We start from the raw sequence: 24,002 nt of genomic DNA, 5'->3' as shown, positions 1-24,002 counted from the left end.
AACACCCACTTTTCCAAAGGCATATAAGCATCAATAGGCCACCACGATCCTCTTTGGTTTATGGGAGATAGCTAAATGATCATCCTTTTGTTAATAATTAATAAAATGATTAATTACCCAGAAATGATATCTCTTGAACTTTTTATACATCACAGAGGGGAAATGACTTGCCTAAGGTCACACAGCAAGTTAGTGGCACATGGCCTAGGATCACTGATTTTGAGCTGAAAAGGCCCTCAGAGGCCATTCATTCCAATGCCCTCATGAGGATGACACTTGAGGGAACTGAAACCAGGGAGCCAAGATTGTGAGCCAAGGGAACTTCCTTGTTCCAAAGCTGTGATGCTGTAACTGGTCACCTGGGGACCCCAGAGAAAGGACAGAGAATAGAGAAATAGAGAATTCTATAGAAAAGAGAGACTAGAGAGAGAATTAAGAAAGGGGGAAAAAGGGCAGTGATAAAGGGGTACCAGAAGAATTGGGGCTTCCTAGGATCAAGACCATCCAGCATCTTTAGGGACATCTCAACCTTTACTAGACTGCCAGAGAGGAAGGGAATGAATGATAGGGAAAGTTGAAATAGTAAAGGATCATAGATATAGACCTGAGGTGGGAAATGACCTTAGAGGTCCCCTAATCCAACCTCTTCCTTTGTTTTTCTTTGCTTTTTGGAGGACAATTGGGGTTAAGTGACTTGCCCAAGGTCACATGGCTAGATTTTGTGTTAAGTGTCTGAGGCTGGATTTGAACTCAGGTCCTCCTGACTCCAGGGCCAGTGCTCTATTCACTGTGCCACCTAGCCAACCCTACCTCTTCCTTTTCTAATGGGGGAATTGAGAGGCAGAGTGGTTAAGTGAGTTGTCCAAGGTCACTTGGATAGTGAGGAACAGAGCTGGGATTTAAACTCAGGTTCTCTCATTCTAAATTCTGGGTTCTCACACACTGCATCTACTATCTGATTTGATCCCCACAATAACCCTGTAAACCATATGCTATTACTACTCTCATTTTACAGATGAAGGCATAGTGGGAAGAGAAAATGCAGAAAGTCTTATGACTTGGGGCAGGAGAAAAAGCAAGAGAATGAAACCCAAACAAAGATGACTAGCTAAGTCTCATAAGTCTCATGACTAGCTAAGACTCATCTCCAGGTGAATAGGAGACCTGGAGAGAATAATTCAGTGATTGTAACTTCCCCCCTTCCTTCCTGGAAGGAATTAGCCAAGAATGGTAAGATCCGAGGCACCTTTTTGGGATGGCTTTCTTATCTCCTTCCATTCAAAATCCCCATTTTAAAGTGTGTGTGTTTGTGCATGTGTGTGTGTGTGTGTGTGTGTACGTGTACATGTACATAAGGAAGGTCCCCTTATTAATTTCTTTTTGCTTTCTTTGAAGGGCAATTGAGGTTAAATGACTTGCCCAAGGTCACAAGGCTAGTAAGTGTTAAGTGTCAGAGGCCGGATTTCAACTCAGGTCCTCCTGACTCCAAGGCCAGTGCTTTATTCACTGTGCCACCTAGCCGCCCCCCCCTTTTTAATTTTCAAGGGAACTTCTTTCTAATTCTTGGTTTCCCTTTGCCACAAGTTGAGGGGAAAGAAAGGACCAAGGAGTCAAATGGAAACCAAACTGCTTGCTGCTCCCCCAACAACAAGCTCTCCTTGCTCTTGTAAGAAAGAAATTGACTTAAGGTCTATTTGTCTATCTATATAAACCCCAGTGAAGTTTAAATAAGTGAAAAGCAGAGAGAAGTGAAAGCCAATGCTACCTTCTCAACTTTCAGTCATTCCTGCCTGCTTAAAAGGAGCCTAAGGTTAGATAGGTAGCGACCGTACAGTGAAAAGTTCACTGACTTTGGCATCAGAGGACCTGGGCTCAGATCCCACCTCTCCTACTTCTGACTGTTATTCCTGTGTGACCTTGAGCACATCAGTTTCCTCATCTGTAAAATGAGGGAGAATTAGGGTTGGTCTAGATGGCCTTTGAAGTCCCTTCTGGCTCTAGATCTGTGCTCCTGTGCCCCTATATCTAGAGTCAAGAGTATCCTGATGCTGCTAGGGAGGACTAGACATCAGTTCTGTCTGACCATGGGAGAAGCATTCTTTCACACCTTGGTCACATTTATTGCTGTACAAGTTTGGTTCAGCTCAGCTCCTATTGGGTTCCTTAACAACCAGATATGAAGGGAGGGGCCATCTTCCTCCCAGCTTCCGGAGGTCCAGAGTTGTTTAGGCAGGGAAGTGATGGAACCAGCTCTACCCAGCTTTCAGAGAACTCATTGTTAAATTTTCAGTGGGAGCATTTACACATCAGATATCTGCAATCTCCTACAAATCCAGGATTGATTTATTGTTTTGTTGATCATCAAGACTTAAGAAAGTGCTAATAATGCAGATTAAACTTAAAAGTCTGCGTGCACACATGCCTACCCCTGGTGAAACATTTCCCACAACACCCCCTTTATTGGGCTATAAACATTGCTTGAACTCGGCAATAGAAATCTTGGGGAATGAAGTCACCACCAGACTGGAGACCCGGTGATTAGAGGACAATAACATTCATAATAACTGGCATTTACATAGCATTTTAACGTTTGCAAAGTGCTTTACACACATTAGCTTATTAGGGCTTCACAACACCCCTGAGTTCAGGAGGTTGGACCTCCCCGTTCTCCCCTGTAACACCAGATGGGGCCAGATGTAAGAGGCTATAGCAGTGGGGAGAGGAGTAGATATTAGACATGCCTCTTCCTTCTCAAGTAAAGACCGGACAATTCAGACAATTAAGGGAGAAGCAAAGGTGAAAGCTATGCTAGCACTTCCTTCTCAGGAGATATGCAAATCCCTGCTTCCAGTGGGGAAGGAGGGGGCTGGATGCTGGAGCTCAGAATGACAATTTCTTGCCTTAGGATTTCTCAGTTTAGGAGATCTCCAGTACTTTCCTAGGCATTTATCTTTTTTTTTTCCCACAGAGGTCAGAAGGGGACCCCTTAGCTAGTCATCTTCCAAGTGCATCCACTTAGGTCAGTATGTCCAAGGCCACAAAGGTAATCAGTAGCAAAGCTCAAACCAGAACCTGGGGCTTGAGTGATAGAAACATCATAATTTATAGCTGGTGGGGGGGGGGGGAAGAGGACCTTAGAGTTCCTCTGGGCCAGCCCTCTCATATTATAGAAGAGGAGACAGAGGCTCAGGGATGATAAGTGAGTTGCCCAAGATTGAACAGCTAGCTATTGGCAATATCAGAGCCAGGAAGCCCAGATTTTCTGACTCCTAGACTAGTGTCTAGGGCAGCTGGTTGGTTCAGTGACCTGGAGTCAGGAGGACCTGAGTTCAAATCCAGCCTTAGATACTTATTAGCTGTGTGACCCTGGGCAAGTCACTTAACCCTTAGTTTCACCTTCCTCAGTTTCTTCATCTGTAAAAAATGAGCTGGAGAAGGAAGTGGTAATCTATTCCAGTATTTATGCCAAGAAAACTCCAAAGGGAGTCACAAAGAATTGGACACAACAGAAATGGCATGACAACAAGAAGATATTAATGTTCATTCTGCTTCAAAAGTGTTGCCTCTGTAATTTCCAGTGACCCCAGAAGGATATCCTTTCCTAGCTGCCCATATATTGAGCTCTTTGTGTCTGTGCTCCCTGCTGTTGGTGGGAATCACTGAAAGTTACCTGGGGGTCACTGAAACTTTCCTTCTAAGGAAGAGCCCTGACCTTGGAGTTGTGCTGGCCTGACCATGGCCTGCTATGACTCCTCTGCTAGCTTACTTTCCCTCTCTCTGAGGCCACTCAGGAATGATTTATTGTTGTTGTTCAGTTGTGTCCAACTGTCTGTGACCCCATTTGGGGTTTTCTTGGCAAAGATGCTGGAGTTGGTTTGCCATTTCTTTCTTTAGCTCATTTTTTACAGATGAAGAAACTGAGGCAAACAGGGCTAAGTGACTTGTCCAAGGTCACCTATCTAGTAAGTGTCTGAGGCCAGATTTGAACTCAGGAAGATGCATCTTCCTGACCCTAGGCTAGGCACTCTATCCACTGCCACCCAGCTGCCCCAGGAGGATTATTCCCTGATAATCTCCCTCAAGGGGTGGTTGTGAGGAAAGTGTTGTATAAACTGTAAAGCCTACAGAAGTGTGATCAAAGAAAGTCCTGTCCTTATTATTAACTTGTCAGTCTCAGTGGGAGCAGCCGATCAAAGATCTCCACACCATATAGCTGCCAAGGGTTGTCCATAGCTGCCAGACTTCTCTTCCTCCAATGTCCACCTGCCTTTGTTCTGCTCCTCTCCTGCCTCCTACTACAAGTTCCTTGGCTCTCTGAGGAGAAACATAGTGTGTAGAGTGGAGACTACCAGATTTGGATTTCAGGGCCTGGGTTTAAATTCCAAGTTTCCTCTACTCTTGTGACTTTGGAAAAGTCACCGAGGCTTGGGATTCAGAGGTAGGAGAGCTCTAGTCCAGGGGTGGGGAGCCTACAGCCTGGCCTGGAGGCCACAGGTTCCCCACTTCTGTATCTGGTCCTAAACAGGGGAAAACTTGGGCCCAGAGAAGTTAATTGTCTAAGGTCACACAGGTAGCAGAGCTAGGATTCAAATCCAAGGTCTCCAATTCCACATCCAGTGATCTTTCTGCTTCATTAGATTGCATGCCTTTCTGAACCTCAGTTTCTTCTGCTGTTAGATGACGGCATTGAACTGGAGATCTCTAGGACTCTTTCCAGATTTAGGCCCCGTGATATTTATTTAGAGGGAGGCTGGGCCTAAGGAATTCCCAGACCCTCCAGGCCAAGGACTAAGACCTCAGTCCTGCCCCCCTGCCCCAATTGGAGATATGCTGGACTTGTTTTTCTTATTTTATCTAAATTGAAGGAGCACAAGGGGCCAGGAGCACCAAGCTTTCCATCTGGCTATTTTCATCCCTGGGAGAAATTCATTCTAGTTGGACCCAAAACCCTGAGTGGAGCTTACAACTTGGACAGAATGGAGGGAGCCACAATGTAGAAAGGACCCTTAGCAGAGTGGACTCCCCTGCTGAAAGCAAATGATACCCACATTTCAACTAATCAGTGAGTTAATCTGTTGGTCAGGGCACAAACTTTACCTGTAAAATGAGGTGGGGGGAGGGGGAGATTAGATCCAAATTTCTTAATTTGACGAATATTTATTAAATGTCCATTGTGTGAAGAATTCCATAATTGGTATATGCTACATCAGTGGTTTTCAAAGTGGGGAATGTGACCTCCTGACCCAAATGGGCTTGTGATCAAGCAGTTAGATGGTGGGAAGATGGCTTCCTTTCCCCCAAAATAGCCCATTATGCCTCCAAAACAACAATACCTACCCATGTCCTCCAACGTGCCCTCACTGTGCAAGATCCCAACTTCCTTCATTCCGAACTTGGCTTTGGCCTTTCAAAAGCAGTCAAATAACTTATTTGATTCCCTAGACATCAATAGCAGCAGTTGCATTGGTACTATGGGGAAATCCTTTCCTTTCCCTCCCCTCCTGCTCTCCTCTCACGACAACAAAACTGTGTCCTACTTCCACATTACCTCCTAGCCATGACAGGTGCCTCTAGGGGAGCCTGTTCTGTGCTCAGGGGCACTGAGTGGTGAGTAGGAGACTCATTTCCCTGTTTTGCTTTTGGGTGGGACACAATGAGTCACACAGCATAAGTGGGCATTGATGGATTGTGGTCTTCATTGTAGACTTCATTACAATATTCCCTTTCCCCTCCCGACCTCCATCCGCCCCTCTTCCAAACATCCCTATTTCTCTCAAGGAAACCACCATCCTCCTAGACTTTCAGGTTCCCAACCTTGCCTTTGATTCTCCAGTCTCACTTATGTCACACATACAATCAATTGCTAAATATTGTCATTTTTACTTCCACAACTTCTCACAAATGCCCCCTTCTCCTTGCTCACATGGATGCCATCTGAGTTCAGATTCTTATTGCCTTTCATCTACCAGAGGTGGGAACCTGCAGCCTGCAGGCCACCTATGACCCCCTAGGTCCTTAAGTGTGGCCCTTTGACTGATTTTGGAGTTCGTCAAAGGGTTGCAGTTGAGGACTTAGAGGGTTACTTGTGGTCTTGAGGCCACAGGATCTCTCCCTGCCCTGAATTCTAGACTATTGCAACGGGCTCTTAATAATTGTTCTCCCTGCCTCATGTCTCCTTCACCAATCTATCTTTCACACAGCCTTGGAAATGATTTCCTTAAGACACAGGTTTGAGCATGCCTCTCCCCTACTCAGTAAACTACAGTGATTCCCTAGCACCTCTAGGATCAAATATTATTTTGTCTTTGTCTCATCATCGACATTTTCTGAATGTCAATTTTGGGGTACTTTTATAATTTACATAATTATTAGTGTAGTGGTATATGTATATAATTAATAAATAAGTAAATACGCATATATTGGGAGTAGTTGCTCAACGTTTTTTGAAAAAAAGATTTACTTTTAATATTCATTTCTGAAAAAAAAATTAAGTTGCGAATTCTATCCTTCCCTCCTACCCATTGAAAAGGCAAGAAATGTGATATCAATTATACATGTGAAATCATGCAAAATGTATTTCCATATTAACCATGTTGCAAAAGAAGCAAGAAAAATAAAGTAAAAAAACTATGCTTCAATCTGCATTCAGACACTGTCAATTGTCACAAGTCCTTCAGAATTGTCTTGGATCATTATATTTCTGAGAATAGCCAAGTCATTCACAGTGATCATCGTATAGTATTACTGTTACCACATACAGCCTTCTCCAGGTTCTTCTTACTTCACTCTGTATCAGTTCATATAAGTCTCTCCAGGTTTTCCTGAAATTCACTGCTTGTCTTTTCTTATAGCACAATAGTATTCCATCATAATCATATACCACGACTTGTTTAGTCATTCCCCAATTGATGGGCATCCCTTCAATTTCCAATTCTTGTCTCTACAAAAAGAGATGCTATAAATATTTTGTACATGTAGGGTTTTTTCCTTTTACTTTGATCTCTTTGGGATATAGACCTAGTAGTGGTATTGCTGTGTCAAAGGGTATGCACCATTTTAGAGCCCTTTGGGCCTAGTTCCAAATTACTCTCAAGAATGGTTGAATCAGTTCACAATTCCACCAACAGCACACATCCTCAACATTCTTTTACTGATGAGGTTCATGATTGAAAAAGTTTGGAGTCCATAAATATAGATGACTGGCAAGGTCTCTTTTAGTTATGATATTCTTTGTGTTTTAAGGTCCCTTTCAAGCTTAGATATTTTATGTTCTAGGATCCCTTTATTATTTTTATTTCTCTTTTATAGATTTGGAAACAGAGACAGTTTTATTGATGGAATAGCAAAGTAGAGAGGAGAGAGTTTCAGGTTTATTCACAAGCAGTCTGGGCAACAGGTGTAGGAGTCAGAGTTTAAAAAAAGGCTTGAATCGCTTGTCCCTGTGATTTGTTATGGAGCCTGCCTTGGGTGTGGCATTTACCAATGTATGACTGGGTGGGTGACAGGGTTCATCTTTGGGATGTAGAATACAATACTAATCATCCCAAACATTTGGATAGTACTTTACAATTAAAAAACAAAGCAAAATATCATTTGTATATAAGAAGGGATCTGGATGGGAACAGGAACTGAGAACTAGGAAAATATACTGCCTGGGAATTCAATTCAGATCAGGGTCATTAATAACTATATGTGTAATACTCTGAGAGGCTCTCTGGAGGAACTTTAAAGTTCATATTTCCATAACTCATATTTTAGGGTAGTTAGTTTATACACATCCAGAGGGTAAAGAGCCTTTGGAGACTAGCTAGTCCAACACCCTCATTTTATAGATGAAGAATGAGTCACAGATTAGTAGAAGACAGTTGTTGAAGGTAGTAAGTAATAAGTCATTCAATCAGTCAGTTAGCAATCACTAATTAAGCACCTACTATGTACCAAATGTTGTGATTGAGAGAGAACTAGCATCAGAACCCAGATCTTCTGGCACTAAATCTACTGCTCCTTCTACCACAACACACGGCCTATGAAGTCAAGAATGTAGGTTGTATTATCTCTATTTTAAAGATATGGAAAATGAGACTCAGAGGCTAATTAACTTGTTTAGGGTCACAGTTACTAAGAGCTGGAGCTGGGATTTGAACCCAGGTCCATATTTCTGCTTTTGACACATTGCCTACATTGCCACATAGTAATAACAATACTTTCTTGTCTTCTCAATGGATGGGGGAGGTGTGGAGGAAGGGAGAGAATTCAGAACTAACAATAATGACAATAGCAACAATAATTATTTTAATAAATATCACTCCTCAGGCCCATCATGGAAAACTTCCTCCTCCTGGATGGAATAATATCAGATTTTGGCCCCTAAGGACTTTCTGTCTTCTTCCAGGAGGCTTTGATGAAGACTCTCTTTCCTTCTTCTAGGATCTTAAAATCACTGCTAGATAGGCTAATTTACTTCTTCCAAGTAAACTCTCATTCTCAATTTACTTCAATTTACCTCAGTCAGGAGAGAAGTTTCTCCCTTAAAAAGCATAGCCCCAGTAATTCCTCCAAACACTTTCTGGAAAGGAGCTGTCCTAACCATGCGAAGGGTGTGTGGAAAGGAAAATTGCCAGTTGGGAACATGAACCATTTCCCCCTGTATTTCATGGATCTTTCTGAAGGGACAAAAGCCTCAAAGCCTGGGTGAGCCAGCACAATGGATGGAGTAAGGACAGGTGAGAGAATTAGGGTGATGCAATGGATAGAGCTCTGGGCCTGGAATCAGGAAGACCTGAGTTCAAATCCACCCTCAAACACTTACTAGCTGTGTGACCTTCGGAAAGTCACTTAACCCTGTCTGCCTCAGTGTTCTCATCTGTAGAATGAGCTGGAGAAGGAAATGGCAAACCCCTCCAGTGTCTTTGCCAAGAGAACCCCAAATGGGGTCACGGATAATTTGAAACACCTGAACAACAACAAAAGAGCTACTCAACTGGGACTCTTTGCAAAGAGTCGTCCATCCCGGTCAGGTAAGGAGTAGTTCACGTCTCTCACAGCCAGCCTGGGATGGAGTCAAGCAAAGAATATTCTCATTTTATAGGAAACAGAGCTCAGAGGAGTCAAGGGTGGTTAGGATGCAACTGCAAGCTTCAGAGCTGAGATTCAGCTTTCAAATGCAATCACTCCAGTACACCATGCTGTTTCAGGACTCCCAATGTCCTGGCTTTGCTCTTTCATATAGCCTGGAGGCAGAGGAGACAAATGTAGCTAGCTGTAATACAAACACAGCACTTATGATAAGTGCATAACTGGACTGTTCTAAGTGCTAGTAAGGTCTGGGGCAGGGGGAGTTTGTTACCAATGAGAGGGGTCAGGCAAGGCTTCATGGAAGAAGCTGAATTTGAGTTGGGCTTTAAAGCACAGGTAGGATTTCAGCAGTGGCAGGCTGGGGTGGGGAGGGCATTCTAAGCAGAGGAAATAGCCTGATGAAGGACACTAAGGCCTGAAAGTTGGGGTATATAGTAGGGACAGTAAGGAATTCATTTTGGTTGGGGCATGAACAGAACCAGGTGACTGAAATTCAACCTAGACCAGTTTAGAAATAGATCTGAAATGCCCAAAGGGCTATAAAAATGTGTGTACCCTTTAATCCAGCAATTCTACTTCTAGGGCTTTATCCCAAAGAGATCATTAAAATGGGAAAAGGACTCACATGTACAAAAATATTTATAGTAGCTCTTTTTGTGGTGGCCAAACTGAAAATTGAGGGGATGCCCATCAATTAGGGAATGGCTGAACAAGTTGTGGTATATGAATGTGATGGAATACTACTGTTTCTTAAGAAGTGATGAGCAGGCAGATTTTAGAAAAACCTGGAAAGACTTACATGAACTGATGCTGAGTGAAGTGAGCAGAACCAGGAGAACATTGTACACAGTAACAACTACAAAGCTGAGATTCAGCTTTCAAATGCAATCACTACAGTACACCATGCTGTTTCAGGACTCCCAATGTCCTGGCTTTGCTGAGCAGGCAGACTTTAGAAAAACCTGGAAAGACTTACATGAACTGATGCTGAGTGAAGTGAGCAGAACCAGGAGAACATTGTACACAGTAACAACTACATTGTGAGATGACTAACTTTGGTAAGACTTAGCCCTTCTCAGCAACACAAGGACCTAAAACAACTCCAGAAGACTCATGATGGAAAATGCCATACATATCTAGAGAAAAAAATATGGAGTTTGAATGCAGATCAAAGCATACTATTTGTCCTTTTTCTTGTTTTGTTTTTTCTTTCTCGTGGCTCCTCCCATTTGTTATAATTCTTCTATACAACATGACTAATGTGAAAATTTGTTTAATAAAAATGTATATGTAGAGCCTAAATCAGATTGCAAGACATCTTGGGGAGGTGGGAGGGGAGGGAGGGGAGAAAATTAAAAACTTAAAGAAGTGAATGGTGAAAACTAAAAAGAAATTAATTTATATATATATATATATATATATATATATATATATATAAAAGAAATAGATCTGGAAAGGGAATGACCATTTCTAGGGGAGACACCCAGAGAAGAACTTGTACTGAGGCCAGCCTGGCCGTAGCACCTAGGATAGTTGTATCCAGAGCTAAAGATTCCCTAAGCAAGGAATCTTTATCACTGGGGTAGGTGAGGTAGGGGACATTGAATCCTTCCTCAGACACCTATTAGCTCCTGGATAAGTCACTCTGTGCCTTAACCTTCTCATCTGTAAAATAAGAAAGTTGAACTTGAGGGATTCTGAAGTCCTTTCCGGCTCTAAATCAGTGACTCTGTGAAAGAGTCCTAGATTAGGACCCAGCACACCAAATCCACATGCCAGCACTGATCCAAGTTGGGTACATCAGTTTTTATATTAGCACATGAGGACACTATTCACCATGATACGGAATGTTCAGGAATGCCACAAAGAAGTTCTATGAACCATAAAGCTCTGTGGGAATGTGAGGCACTTTTATTCTCTCTTATGCGGATAAGGCTGCCCACTCTATTCTGTAGTTCTTGACCAGTATAGAGTCTCTGTTGCGGTCAGATCTTCTGTGGAGATCAAACATATCTCTGCTGGACTGGCATGAGCGAGAGCTGCCATCTAGCCCATGGATTACTCCAAGTAGAGGGAAGCAAAATAAAAGGTGTAGATCTAAGGAAGAACCCCAAGATCTTGGGGGCAGCAAAGGCTACTCTCAGGGGAAGGAGTTGCCTGCCAAAGGTTGGTCTCTCTCTTTTGGATGACGGGGGTAGGTGGTGGAAACTTGGCACTCCGGAAGAATGTCCTGTTCTTGCTGAGCTAATGGAATCTGGCAGAATTCAGAAAGAGCTGGGGGTGTGAGGTGACCTCTCCTTGGCCATTACCCCAGCTCCTGAACAGGATGAAGTTACATGGGGTAGGGCTGAACTTAGCCCAGGTTCCAGCTGAGAGAAATATTGTAGACATGAGGGAGGAAGGGAAGGAGGGTAATTTCTCCCTAGCTTCTCCCTTTCCCAAGGACCTCTTGTCTGATTCTGGTCCCAGCCTCCCCATAGAGTGCTGGAAAGGGTACAGCTGAGCCCTTGGACACTCTGCCTGGGGCCCAGCCTCTGGAAGATGAGGACTAGATGATTGGAGGGGAGACCTATTTAATTGTCCTAGGCCAAAGTCAAGACTCTAGCAGGGTGTATGGAGTAGCATAATAGAAGCTAAAAACATCTAGTAGGTAGGTGGTCCAGGAGGGGAAGGAGGAGCTGTGTACATTTCACGTTCTTCCTTCCTCCATCATCCCTTGCTCAAGCTGCTTGCCTGATCTGGGACACCCTTTTCCTTCCCTGCCTCTTCCTATAAAAATCCTGATTGTCCTTCAAAGTCCAGTTCCAGTGTGTATGTCTGAGAAGGGAGAGCTCTTTGTAGGTATGAGAATCAGGGAGGGCTTCCTGGAGGAGGTGCTCTTCAAGTAGAACTTCAAAACATAGGTGAGGGTGAGGCTGAGGCTGGGAGGTGAATTCTAGGGCAAGGGAATGACCAAAGAAAGATAGTTAAGTGGAATGGAAGGGGTACTAAGTCTGGAATCAGGGGGCTTGGTCCTAAAAGCTTTGGTAAATCACTTAATTTCTTTGGGACTCAGTCTTCACATCTGTAATCTGTTGAATTACATAATTTTTTAGATCTCTTCCACTTCTAAAACACTCTGATTAAGTTTAGAGTCTAGAAGGCTCCTGAGATCCAGTCCACTCAGGCTCAGGGCACCTGCTTCCTGGCAACTCTGCCCTCTGTGTCCTGCGGTAGCAATTATAAGGAAAGTCCCCGGGCTGGGGAGCTCTGGAGCTTGGGTTTCTGGGCATATTACAAGTACAGCTTGGGGGTGAGGGTGGGGTAGCATCTTTTCTCAGTAAACCAAAAGGTGTGCCATGGGTTCAACCTCTGTTAGGGTGTGGGGGAGGCAGGGTCTTTGCCCTCTAGTCTGAAGTCTGCCACTAACAGTGCCACTGACCTCTCTGGAGGTAAAGCCCGTAAAATGATCCCACATTTAGAGCTAGACCTTGTCTGTCCCACACTTCTTCCTTGAGAGATGGGGTAAAGCCAGGGAGGTTAAGTTACTCGTCTAAAGTAATATGAGTCATGCTGTAAGTGACTGGCTTCCTTTACTCCATGTCCTCTTTCCACCAGACCACACTGTGCTCTCAGGTCTGGTCTATCCTGGTTACATCCTATGTTCTATTACCTTTCCAGTTCTAACATTCAGGTTTATGTTCTAATCATCCTAAGCATGTCCCTTCTAGTGGCTGACATTTTTATGCCTTTACGTAAACAATGTATGTAAAGCTTTACTGGGTGAAGGACTAGAGGGCGTGGCTCAGACTGACTGTACATGGAAATCTAGTTCCTAGATCATTTTGGGCTAGAGGCAGTGGGGAAGGATTAGGGAGAACTTCCTGGCAAGAGCTGACATTTCAACAAGAACTTGAATAATGAGAACGATACTAATCCATATTCTATAGTCGATCTATGATAGATGAAGGTATTTGGAGGAGGTGAGAGTGATATTCCAGGGCAGGGAAATGTTATGTGTAAAGATATGGAGGTGATAAATCAATTGGTTAACAAATTAATTAATTAATTAATTAATAAGCATTTATTAAGCACTTAGTCTGTACCAGGACTGAGCATACAAAGACATAAGTGAAATAGTCCCTGACCTTAAGGAGATTATATTCTAATAAGGGGAAGTACTGGCATAAAAAGCTGCAGAATAAAGTGTGTCCCAAAAATTTTAATACAGTTTTAAGCTATCAAAGCTTATAAAATAAATACAAGGTAGTTTTAGGAGGGAGGACTGTGGTAGCTGATTGGGGATCAGGAAAAAATTTATGTAGGAGGGGTGCTTTAATTGAGTTTTGAAGGAAAGGAGTAAGGGAAAGGGCATGATGTGCTTGTGGGGGAGGAACAGTCTTGGGAAATCATAGGAAATGGAGCAAAAAAAAGTAGGTTAGGGGTCAGATTGTAGAGGGCCTTGAATGTCAGGCTGAGGCGTCTGGACTTTATCCTGTAGGCTACAAAGAGCCTGTTTCCCTAGCCTACTATTGGCTTAGCAATGGAGAATGTAGCAATGATTATTACAGTGAAAAGAACACTAGATTGGAGAATCTGGAGCCCTGGGTTTAGGTGTGACTTTGCCACTAACTCATGTGGGACTTTGGGTAAGCCAATTCCCACTTCTAAGCCTCAATTTCATCCTCCTGTAAAATGAGGGAGTTGTGCTCATGGGTCCCTAAGACTTCTTCCAGCTCCAATTCAATGAGTTATACAGTCGTGAACTAGTATCTTTAAAGAATAAATTGAGGGGACAGACCCCAAACCATCCCTTGGATGCCTCCTCAGAGAGGGAATTCTGGGAATGACCCTGGGGCACGTTCCTGAACAATCTCTTTAAATCCAGGCCTCAGCTGGGCCGGTATCTGGCTCCCAGCCGGGAGGAGCTGAACTGCAGAAATATTCGGCCTCACTCCCTGGGAGACTTCCTGGTTCCAGCCACTTAAGCAAATAAATCCATCATTCCGGGTGAAGCTGACTGAGCAAGCCATGAGGCTGACTGTCCGGTGCCCCCTGCTCTCTCAGAGCAATGCTCTGGAATCTGCAGGCGTTTGGGGGTGGGTGGGTGCTTTTCCTGCTGCTCTGAAAATCAAGATGGGACTGTAGCAGGGGCACCCCCCTCCGTCCAAATGAACAACAACCTAAGAGAAGAGTAATTTATGAAATTAAGGGAATCTTTCCTGAGACACAGTGTTCAGTCACAGGAAACTTGCTTTTTGTTTGACTGGAGAACAGGGGAGAACGGAGGTAGGGGGTCAAGGAGAGACCTTTTGACCTTCATGAAGATGGGTAGTACCCTGGGTCAGTCCTCTGAGAGGATTTTGGAGCAGAACCCAGGTTCTTCTCCATCTACCCTGTAAGGGTTTCTAGACCCAAGAACTATGGCTCCTGTTGGCTATTCTCATCCTGGCTAGATTTATACAAGGAGGGAAGGCGTTGGGGCGCTCTCAGTCAAATGGAGATGGACAGTCAGTTGCCTCCTATTCTAAGGCAGGAGCTCAGTTAAGTGCCCTTTTAGAAACTCCCCATTCTTGGATGCTGTTCCTCTTGGCTTCTCTCCTGCCTTCTCCCCCTCCCAGCACAGCTGCCTCTGCCTGGCATGGAGAGAGGGAGGATAGAAGGCGGAGGAGAAATGAACAAGGCAGGATGGTGGATAAGGGAGGCATAGAGATTCTGTAGCAAAGGTGTGGAGGTATGAAATCAATCAATTAATAATAAGCATTTAAGCACCTAGTTATGTTCCAGGAATTGTGCTAAGCTCTGGGCATACAAAGACAAAAGCAAAAGAGGCCTGGAGGATTTCAGGTAAGGAGACCTGGGTTTTAGTCCTTTCTCTGCCAACTGTGTGACCTTGGGCAGGTCATTTCCCATCTTTGAAGCCTCAGTTTTCTCCTCTATAATGCAGAAGGAAGGAAACAAGCATGTATTAAATGCCTACTATGTGCTAAGCGCTATATGAATATTATCTCATTTGCTTATCCCAACGACCCTGGGAGATAGATTTTGTTGTTATCCCCATTTGCTAGTAGAGGAAACAGGCAGACAGACATCAACTGACTGACCCGGGGTCACACATCTAGTAAGCATCTGAGGAAGAATTTGAACTCAGGTTTTCCTAATCCCAGGCCCTTTGAACTGTCCACTGCTCCACCTCATTGACTGTGAGGTTAAAGTAAGAGGTTTCTACAACCTTCCTTCAGACTCTAACATGGAAGATGTTCTTAATAGTTAGGGTTGAGTGAGAGGGAAAGTTAACTAGAGAAATGAATAGGAAGAAGTGGAAATGCTCTCAAACTCTGCACCTCGGGCCCTGGAATCCAGCCTCTGACATTTACTAGCTGTGTGGCTAGGAGCAAATCCTCTAATTTCTCCAAGATTTAGGTTCCTTATCTGTGAAATGAGGGCAACAATAGCCAGCCTCACAGCGGTGTTGTGAGGCTCAAACGAGATCTGTGGCCAAGGTTTGCAAAACTTTAAGCTCCATATGATGTCAGCTGTTGTGTTCGCTCCTGAATCCTTGGGGGCTGGGAAACCAGAGGAGTCTGAAGCTAAACAGAACTCTAGCCATCCATCAAGTCAAGTCAGTAAGCACTTTTTAGGTGCCTTCTGTGTGCCGTACTAAGTACTATACTAACTGCTAGGAATATAAATACAAGCAAAAAGAAAGACAGCCCCTGCCCTCAAAAAGCTTACATTGTAATGGAAGATAACAGGTGATGGAAAGCTGACATCAGAGAAGGAGGCGGAGAAAGAGAGAGGCCTCAGGGCATACAGCCTTTTCCATGAAGCCTTTCCCCATGATTCCAGCATCCCTTGATCTCTCTTTATCATCTGAACCTCAGTGTAGCCCTTAATCACAACCTGTCTTCAATTGCTTGTTAGACGTTCCATAGGAATAAGCCTTGTCCCTCAAACTAGGCTATGAGTTTCTTGAGGACATTTTTAGTTTCTTTTAGTTTCTTCTGGTGCTTTATCCATTCTACCACTTAATTGCCTAGTAAGTGATCAATATTTACAATAAGGAATTTATTGATCATATATAAAATGTATATATACATATGTATGTGTGTACAGTTCACATACATGGATGCCTTTGTATTTAATGATAGCAGCAATACCTTGAATTTCTGTTGTAGTTTAGACTTTTCAAAGTTCTTTCTCATCGATTATCATACAATTTCCCTGAGGGAGATAGGGCCAGGGATATTTTTTCCATCTGACAGAAGAGTAAACACAAACCTAGAATATGAAAAGTCACAAAACTGAGTGAATGTGTTGTAGGGAGAAATTTTGAACTGGCAAGAGTGGGGTGGGTTTGTGTGGCCACTGGGTGACTCGGTGTTTGGGCTTTGGGCAGGTCGGGTGCAGTTGTGCAGAGATGGCAGAATTGTATTTGATGGCTTGGGTATCCAAGAGGACCAAGATGCCTGTGGAAGTTGGTGCCTGCAGGAAGGGACCTATTCTCTCAGTAGGGAGGAAAGGAGGGAATAAATATTTGTGAAGTTCCTACCATGTGGCCAGCAGTGTGCTCATTCATCACTTCTGTACCACTGTGCTCTCCATCACTGTATTGCTATGTTCTGTGCTCATTTACATATCATATTATCTCATTTATCTGAGTAATGAGAATGCTGAGTTGAATTAAGCTGGAGGTCAAGCTGCCCTGGCTGGCCCAACTGGTTCCTGGCCTGCCACAGCATCTTACTCAATGGCAAGACATTCCAAAGGCTGATACATAGCACTGAGACCTGGGAGCCAGACATGAATCACTGAGCCAAGGGGCAACATCCTTGGGCTACAAAGATGGATAAGGGGGAGAAAGGAAAAAGGAGAGAGGGGGAAGGTGAAAGAGGAAGAGGAAGAGAAGGAAGAAACTAGGAGGCAGTAAGGAGGAGGAAACAGAGGAAGCAGCAGAAGAAAAAGAATAGAGGAAAGAAGAGAAGGTGGAAAGTACAGCAGGTAGAAGAGGAAGGGGAAGAAAAAGAGGGAAAGGGAGAAGAGAGAGAGTAGAATGAGGAGAAAAAGGAGCAGGAGGGAAGGGGAGGCAGGTGGGGCAGACACTACATAGCTTGGCTTAGCTACTGAACATACTATATGATATTTTATTAGCTACTTAGCCTCTCGGTGTCTCTTTTTATTTGGGAGGAGAAAGGGGGGTTTGTTTGGGTTTTGGTCTGTAAAATACCCAAATGAGCATTCCCAATATTCAAATTCTATCCTTTCCAGAGGGATTTCCCTGCACACCTTAATCTACAGGAATTGAGTTCTGAGTTCTGGAGTGCCTAGGCCATGAACTGGACCCTAACTACGTTCTCTCCTCCTGTGTCCGAATGTCTCATCTCTGACTCCGTGCCTTTTCACTGGCTGTCCCCTATGCCTGTCCCCCATGACTATTCCCAACACTCTCCCTGTTCTATGCTGTCTGTTGGATTTCATGATTTCCTTCAAAACTCAGCTCAGTCCTACCTTCTACAGAAGTCTTTTCCATTCTCCTTCCCCACTCCCCATGCAAGTGTCTTCTTTCTCAGATTACCTCCAGTATGACATTTGTACATAGTTGTTAGCATACTGTCTCCCTGATGACACTGTAGGTTTCTTGAAGGCTGCAACTGTTTTTGCCTTTCTTTGTGTCTAGAGCTTAGCACAATGGCTAGCACACTTAATAATTGTTTGTTGAATTGTTTGATGACCAATTTTGATAAACTTAGCTCTTCTCCGCAATACAAGAATCTAAGACGATCCCAAAAGACTTATGATGGAAAATGCTATCCACCTCTAGAGAAGGAACTGATGGAGTCTGAATACAGATCAAAGCATACTATTTCTCCTCTATTTTTTGTATTTTTTTTCCTTGTGTCCTGCTTCTTCTTTCACAACATGACTAATATGGAAATATATTTTAAATGATTGCACATATATAACCTATATCAAATTGCTTACCATTTTGAGGAGGGAAGAGGAGAAAGAGGGAGGGAGAAAATTTGGAACTCAAAATTTTATAAAAATGAATATTAAAAATTGTCTTTACACATTAGAAAAAATAAAACACTATTTAAAAATAATAATTGCTTGTTGACTTGTCTCAACTAGACTATGAATTCCCAGGGGTTTATTCTGTCTGTAAGGAAGCAGCAAATCTTTTCTGCCACCCTCAATTTCAACACAAGTCCTTCTTCCAACATTCATTGATTGAATGGGTGGGCCAGAGGGAGAGGTAAATCACCCTGTGTCAAAGACTAGAGCAAATAGGAAAGAGTTGTCTGTTGATGGCTAAAACTGGGTTCTTACTTTCTGTCACTACAAACAGAGCTGTTACAAATATTTTTGTACATATGGGCTCTTTTTCCTCTTTAATCTCTTTTGGGGAATAAAACTGATGCAAAGTGAAGTAAGCAGGTTCAGGGCCATAATTATGCACATGAACATTGTACAGAAAAACTTGAAAGACTAAAGAACTCTGCCCAATGCAACGATCATCATCGGTCCTCTGGAATCTCACTTGTCATTGCATTGGTCAGAATGATGGACTCAAGATGCAGAATGAGACACATATTTTTGGACATAACCAATGTAGGAATTTGTTTTGCTTGACTCTGCATATTTGTTACAAGGGTTTTTAAAAAAAATTATTATTATTATTTCAATGGGAGGAGGTAGGAGGAAAAGAAAACAAATTTTTGTTAATTAAAAAATAAAACTGGGTTCCTTTTTACTGCTAACTTTCTGTGACCTTGGGTAAGTACTTCTCTAGGGCTCAGTTTCCTCATCTGTAAAATAAGGGAGTTGGATTAGAATCTCTAAGGTTACTTCTAGCTTGACCATCCCATGATCATACAGGAGGAGTATCTCTGGCAGAGCCTTTGGGAGGAAGAGAAAAGGCTCTACTTCTTAGTCATTAACAGATCTCAGGGAGGTAGGGGACCACCCAGATATTTGCATAGGATTGGGAGTAGAAGACAGAGTTAAAGAAAAGTGAGTTGCTGGGTGGACAGGTAGCACAGCGAGTAAGAGCACCAGCCCCAGTGTCGGGATGACTTGGGGATCGAATCTGGGCTCAGACACTTAGCACCACACCCAGAAATACCTGGCCATGTAACCTTGAGCAAGTTACTTAACCCCAATTGCTTTAAAAAAAAAAGTGAGTTAGTTCTATGGAGGCTAGGGATCCCTCCTACTTGCAGGCTATGAAGAAGCTACAAAAGCAGGAGCAGTCAGGACCAAGAACAAAACAAGAAGGGCCTTGAAAAGAGAAAGCAGATTTGGAAACAATGGGAGAAAAGAACCTGGGCTAGGTGCTTGGACCTCAGTAGGTGTCAGTTCCAAGCTGAATTCTGCATCTCTCCTGGGCAGCTATAATTCCCAACTATAGTATCATGTATGCTTTTATCAAGCCTTGAGTCTGGAGTGAAGCATTTTTCTTTCCTTTTTTTTTTAAACTATAAGAGGAAGGACAAGAAGTAAAGGGCTATATTTCGGGGGGGGGGGGCAAGAGGGATTAATAGTAAAGACAAAAAGCCTAACTCTGCTGTACAAGACTTGGAGACTTTGTATTTGGCCAGGACTATAGCCAATCTGAGCTCCATCTGTGAGGATTAGATTGGGGTCTCAGGTCACACTCTCTACATGGTGGGCCAGAAGGGAGCCAGATAGGGGTTCATAGATCAGAATATTGTTGCTTCAGCTGGAAGGGACCAGAGAAATTAGAATGTCCGGGAAATAACATTTTGGAGCTGGGACATCTAATCCATTTCATTTTATTGATGGGGAAAGTGATGCCCAGAGATGGAAATTGCCTTGCCCAAGACCACACAGCAAATTGTTAGCAGAGCTGGGACTAGAATACAAGCTATGTGGCTCCCAGTCCTAGGTCCCCATTCTCTTCTTTCCGGTGATCCTGGTTATTTAATTTTCCTTTCCACTCCTACCTCCCTTTATTGGGCTTTATCACCTTAAATGATCCCAGGGTAACTGGGGCTATAAGGAGGAAGGATCAAAGATAAAAGACACCAAAAAGTCCAATTTTCAGAGAAGTGACTGATCACTTAAGAAAGAACTTTGTGCTTTACAGAGAGTCATGCAATGACATACAAGCCCTGCTCATCTAATATTCTTAGCAGAATTCTGGTGCTCTGTTATGTCAATATCAGTCTTCTGATACTAACAGACTCTGGGCCTCAGTTTTCCCACTAGCAAAATGAGGCAGTTGGACTCTATAATCTGATTATATGATCCTATGATCATGTGAACCACCATAATGATTGTAGGCCAGCTCTGCCATTTTGTATTCCATGATCTTTAAGGTTGTAAGGCCCCTCTCAACTCTACCATTCTCCATAATTCTATCAAATCTTCTATTCCTGCCCAAACTTAAGCATCGCCACCCCCACCTTCCCAGAAAACAGGAGAGATTTTATTAAAGGGAAAATGGAGGCAGTCTCCACCAGGGAGTAGCTCCATCCTAGACTCTGTAGGAGCAGATGAAAACAATGAAGACTGGGCTCCTGTCCTCAGAGAGCTTTGTGTGACATAGAGTAGTTAGAAAAAAGGGAGAGGAACTTCTACAAATCAACCCAGAAAGTCAGTGGTTGGGCTAAGAGTCTATCCCAGGCTCCATGGCTTTTGGCTTACATATTGGGGTATTTAGCACAATGTTGGATTTGGAGTTAGGAAGATCTGAGTTCACCTCTTGCCCCAGACCCCTAATAGCTGTGTGATCCTGGGTAAGTCACTTAACCTCTCTCAGTTTCAGTTTCCCCATCTATAAAATGAGGATAATAATAATAATAGCATATGCCTCCCAGGGTTGTTGTGAGGATCAAAGGAGATAACATATTAAAAGCACTTTGCAAACCTTAAAACCTTTACAAGTATTAGTTATTCTTTGCCCAGGCTAGAGCAGTAACTAGGAATTTTTTTTGCCTAGGGCAAGTGGCATAAGATTCACCTTCAGCTGAAGGAAAGTGGGGGGGCTAGTTGGGATGCAATGTCCCCTCAGGACATTGTCTCAAAGCAACTACTAAGGAGCCTTTGGGGTGGGATCCAGATGGTGGGAAGCAGAGCAGGGTTGGAACTCATCCTGGCTTCTTCTTTTAACTGATTATCCTGCCTATCTAGATACTAAGTTCCATTGTTTCTATATGATTACAGTCCAAAAAGTTCTGTTAATGCCATTTAAATTCAGCACCATAAGGAAAAGCCCTAAGTGCCTTATCCTGGTCATAGGTCACACCCAGGTTCGTGGGATCCTTTTGGATGAGATCTCTAGCCACTGGCACTTGCATTCGAAGGAATAGCAATTGGGGTTGTCTCATATTATTAGAATGTAAGAGCTTGGAGAGACAGACCTTAGAGACCATCTAGTCTAACCCCTTCATTTTGCACAAGAGGAAACTGAGGCCCAGAGAGAGAAGTGACTTGGTAAAGGTCACACAGCAGATCCTTTGCAGAGCCAGGACCAGAATGCAGGCATTGTGACTTTAAGTTGGGTGCTCTCCACCCTTCCACACTCTCTCCTGATGTAGGAACACCCTGGCCCAGGCACAGGGAAGAATTAACATGTGAGTTGAGAGTTGCCTCCAATTAAGGCTTCTCAGGGGCAGTCTCATGTCCCAGAGGGAGGAAGGGTATCTTCAGGGGGTTGTGATTTCACTCCTGATCTTGAAGGAGACTAGTCACAGCACTGGAACTGGGCCAGTTCTTGGCCTCCAGCTTTGTACAGAAAGCTCTGGTTTCCCAAGGGGATCTCCCAAAATTTTAGTAGAATGAGAATGGGGCCATTAAAATGTCATCCCCAAATTTGGCTGTCCTTGCTGAAGCATTCAAGGCTGCAAACAGAGTAGGGGGCTGGGGGGGGGGGGTTGAGGGCGAGTAGGGGCTAAAGGATAAAATGGCCAACAGAATCTGCTGTGAATTATACTAAAAATAAAGTGGCCCCTATGCCATGCCCTGAAGCTTTTTGTTTTCCAAATGCAGTGTAGAAAGGATGCTGCTAAGGAGCTGGGGACTGGCTGGGAACTTCCGCTAACTCACAAAGTCTTGGGTTACCCCAGGCCTGAGAGGAGCCACCCCAAAATGGTCTATTCCTGCCCCCATCTCCCTCATCTTTCTTCCAAATGCCCTGACAGGAAAGAATCTGGCAGACCCAGTGTAGGAACAATGGCGTCCACTAAAGGTGATGGGGCTTGAGGGGCCTTACGAAGGTCTTCTCTCATGTTATTGGAGAAAACATTCTGAAGTTAGAAGAACTAAGCTTAAATCTTGCTCTTATCCATTTCTACCTGTGTGACCCTGGGCAAGCAAGCTCCTCTTTCCTGCCCTGTCCCTCAGTTTCCTCATCTGTAATATGAAGTGGGGGGAGCTGGATAATCTCTAAGGTCCTCTAAAGATTTAATGTCATGATGAATGAGTATTATTAAATATACTTCTTAAGACATCTCTATCATTTCTCTGCAGAGGTAGGAGACTATGGGTATGGGATACACATATCAGATTGTTTTTATGTATTGGTTGGTTTTGCTGAACTATTTTTCCCCCTTGCTTCCTTAAAGTCTGAGTTATAAATCTCACCTGCTGCCAGAACTCTTTCCAAGCCACCCTTAATGTTAGTGCCCTCCCTCTGGGATCACTTCCCATTTTCCTGCATATGCTTGTATGGACATAGGTATGTTGTCTCCCCATTAGACTGGGAGCATCTTGAGGGCAGGGACTGTTTTTTTGCCTTTCTTTGTATCTCCAACACTTAGTACAGTGCCTGGCATATAGTCAGTGCTTAATAAATACTTGTTGACTTGACTTACCTCTTTTTTACTCTTTGGGATGACTTTCTGAAAAGGGAGATGTAAGGGCTATGTTGAGACATATGGGTGATACAAAACCTAAAGCTTTCAATAGAGTTTATTTTTTAAAATAATGTTAAATATTATTAAATATTAATTATTTTATCATAATTTTATATCATTATTAAATATTATTAAAATAATAAAAATAAAATAAATGAAGGAGAAAATAGTTTAATAATCTCTACTAGCTCATTGTTGATACCTCAAGTTACAACATCGTTAAGTTCAGGGTCTCTGAGTTAGGACACAAATCTCCCTCAGGGTAATGCATTCAATCTTATGAACTACATACATTTTAGTAGGAATACATTTCTCAGACTTGTTCTGATCTAAGGTTTGAGTAGAGAGAGAAAGCCTTGAGAGAGAAGCCTGGAAGAGGCTCCTGAGCAGCTGGGGGGCAGTGTGGTCCAGTGGAAAGAACCCCAGGCTTGAGGTCAAGAAACCTGGGTTTAACTAAGTTATACCATGGGGCTCCTCATTGGGAAGTTGAGAGTTGACTGAAGAAACAAGAAACTGGCGATTAGCCCACAGGAAAATGGAGTGGAAAGCATATGCAATGGAATGGAATTGAAAGTGATCTGCTTTTCAAATCTCCAAGGGATTAGCATATGGAAGAGGCACACAGTAGAGTGGGAGACCCTAGCTTTGGAAGCAGAGAACCTCTGTTCATTAGCTCTGTGGGTCCCAGGTAAGTCGTCCTCTGACCTTTCTTCATTAGGAAGATGAAGGATTTGGACTAGATAAGCTCTAAGATTCCTTCTGGTTTTAAATCCTGTGATCCTACAACATTGGCACTAATTTATGAAGCATACTCATCCTTTCTTTTAGTAACTGGAAAACTACTTTCATGCTATGTTGTAGAAACCATCAGTCACAATTGTTCTTTTTGGTTACTTAAAGCAACTTTGGAGGGATTGTGCATTGTGGGAGATTCGACTGGACCTACTCTGGAGACTCATGTGACATAATTTTTCAATAAAAATAAATCCCATATGAGAGAAAAAAAGAGAGACAGAAGGGGGAGAGAGAGAGAGAGAGAGAGAGAGAGAGAGAGAGAGAGAGAGAGAG

The 24,002-nt window shown here is 43.2% G+C and overlaps 1 protein-coding gene and 1 long non-coding RNA gene across 2 annotated transcripts in view; one reads left to right on the top strand and one right to left on the bottom strand.

Annotated features, from left to right (window-relative positions):
• The window catches only part of LOC138150533 (uncharacterized), a 122,972-nt gene that overhangs the window by 50,680 nt on the left and 48,290 nt on the right, over positions 1-24,002 (top strand). The window lies entirely within an intron of this gene.
• ANGPT4 (angiopoietin 4) overlaps positions 1-24,002 on the bottom strand; it is a 73,308-nt gene that overhangs the window by 36,755 nt on the left and 12,551 nt on the right. The gene's annotated exons all lie outside the window — the stretch shown is intronic.

Source organism: Petaurus breviceps, unplaced genomic scaffold (assembly GCF_028583685.1).
Source record: "Petaurus breviceps papuanus isolate PSGF00001 unplaced genomic scaffold, PetGlider_PUasm1.0 90879, whole genome shotgun sequence".
Classification (NCBI taxonomy): domain Eukaryota; kingdom Metazoa; phylum Chordata; class Mammalia; order Diprotodontia; family Petauridae; genus Petaurus; species Petaurus breviceps.
This window is presented reverse-complemented; position numbering and strand designations above follow the sequence as displayed.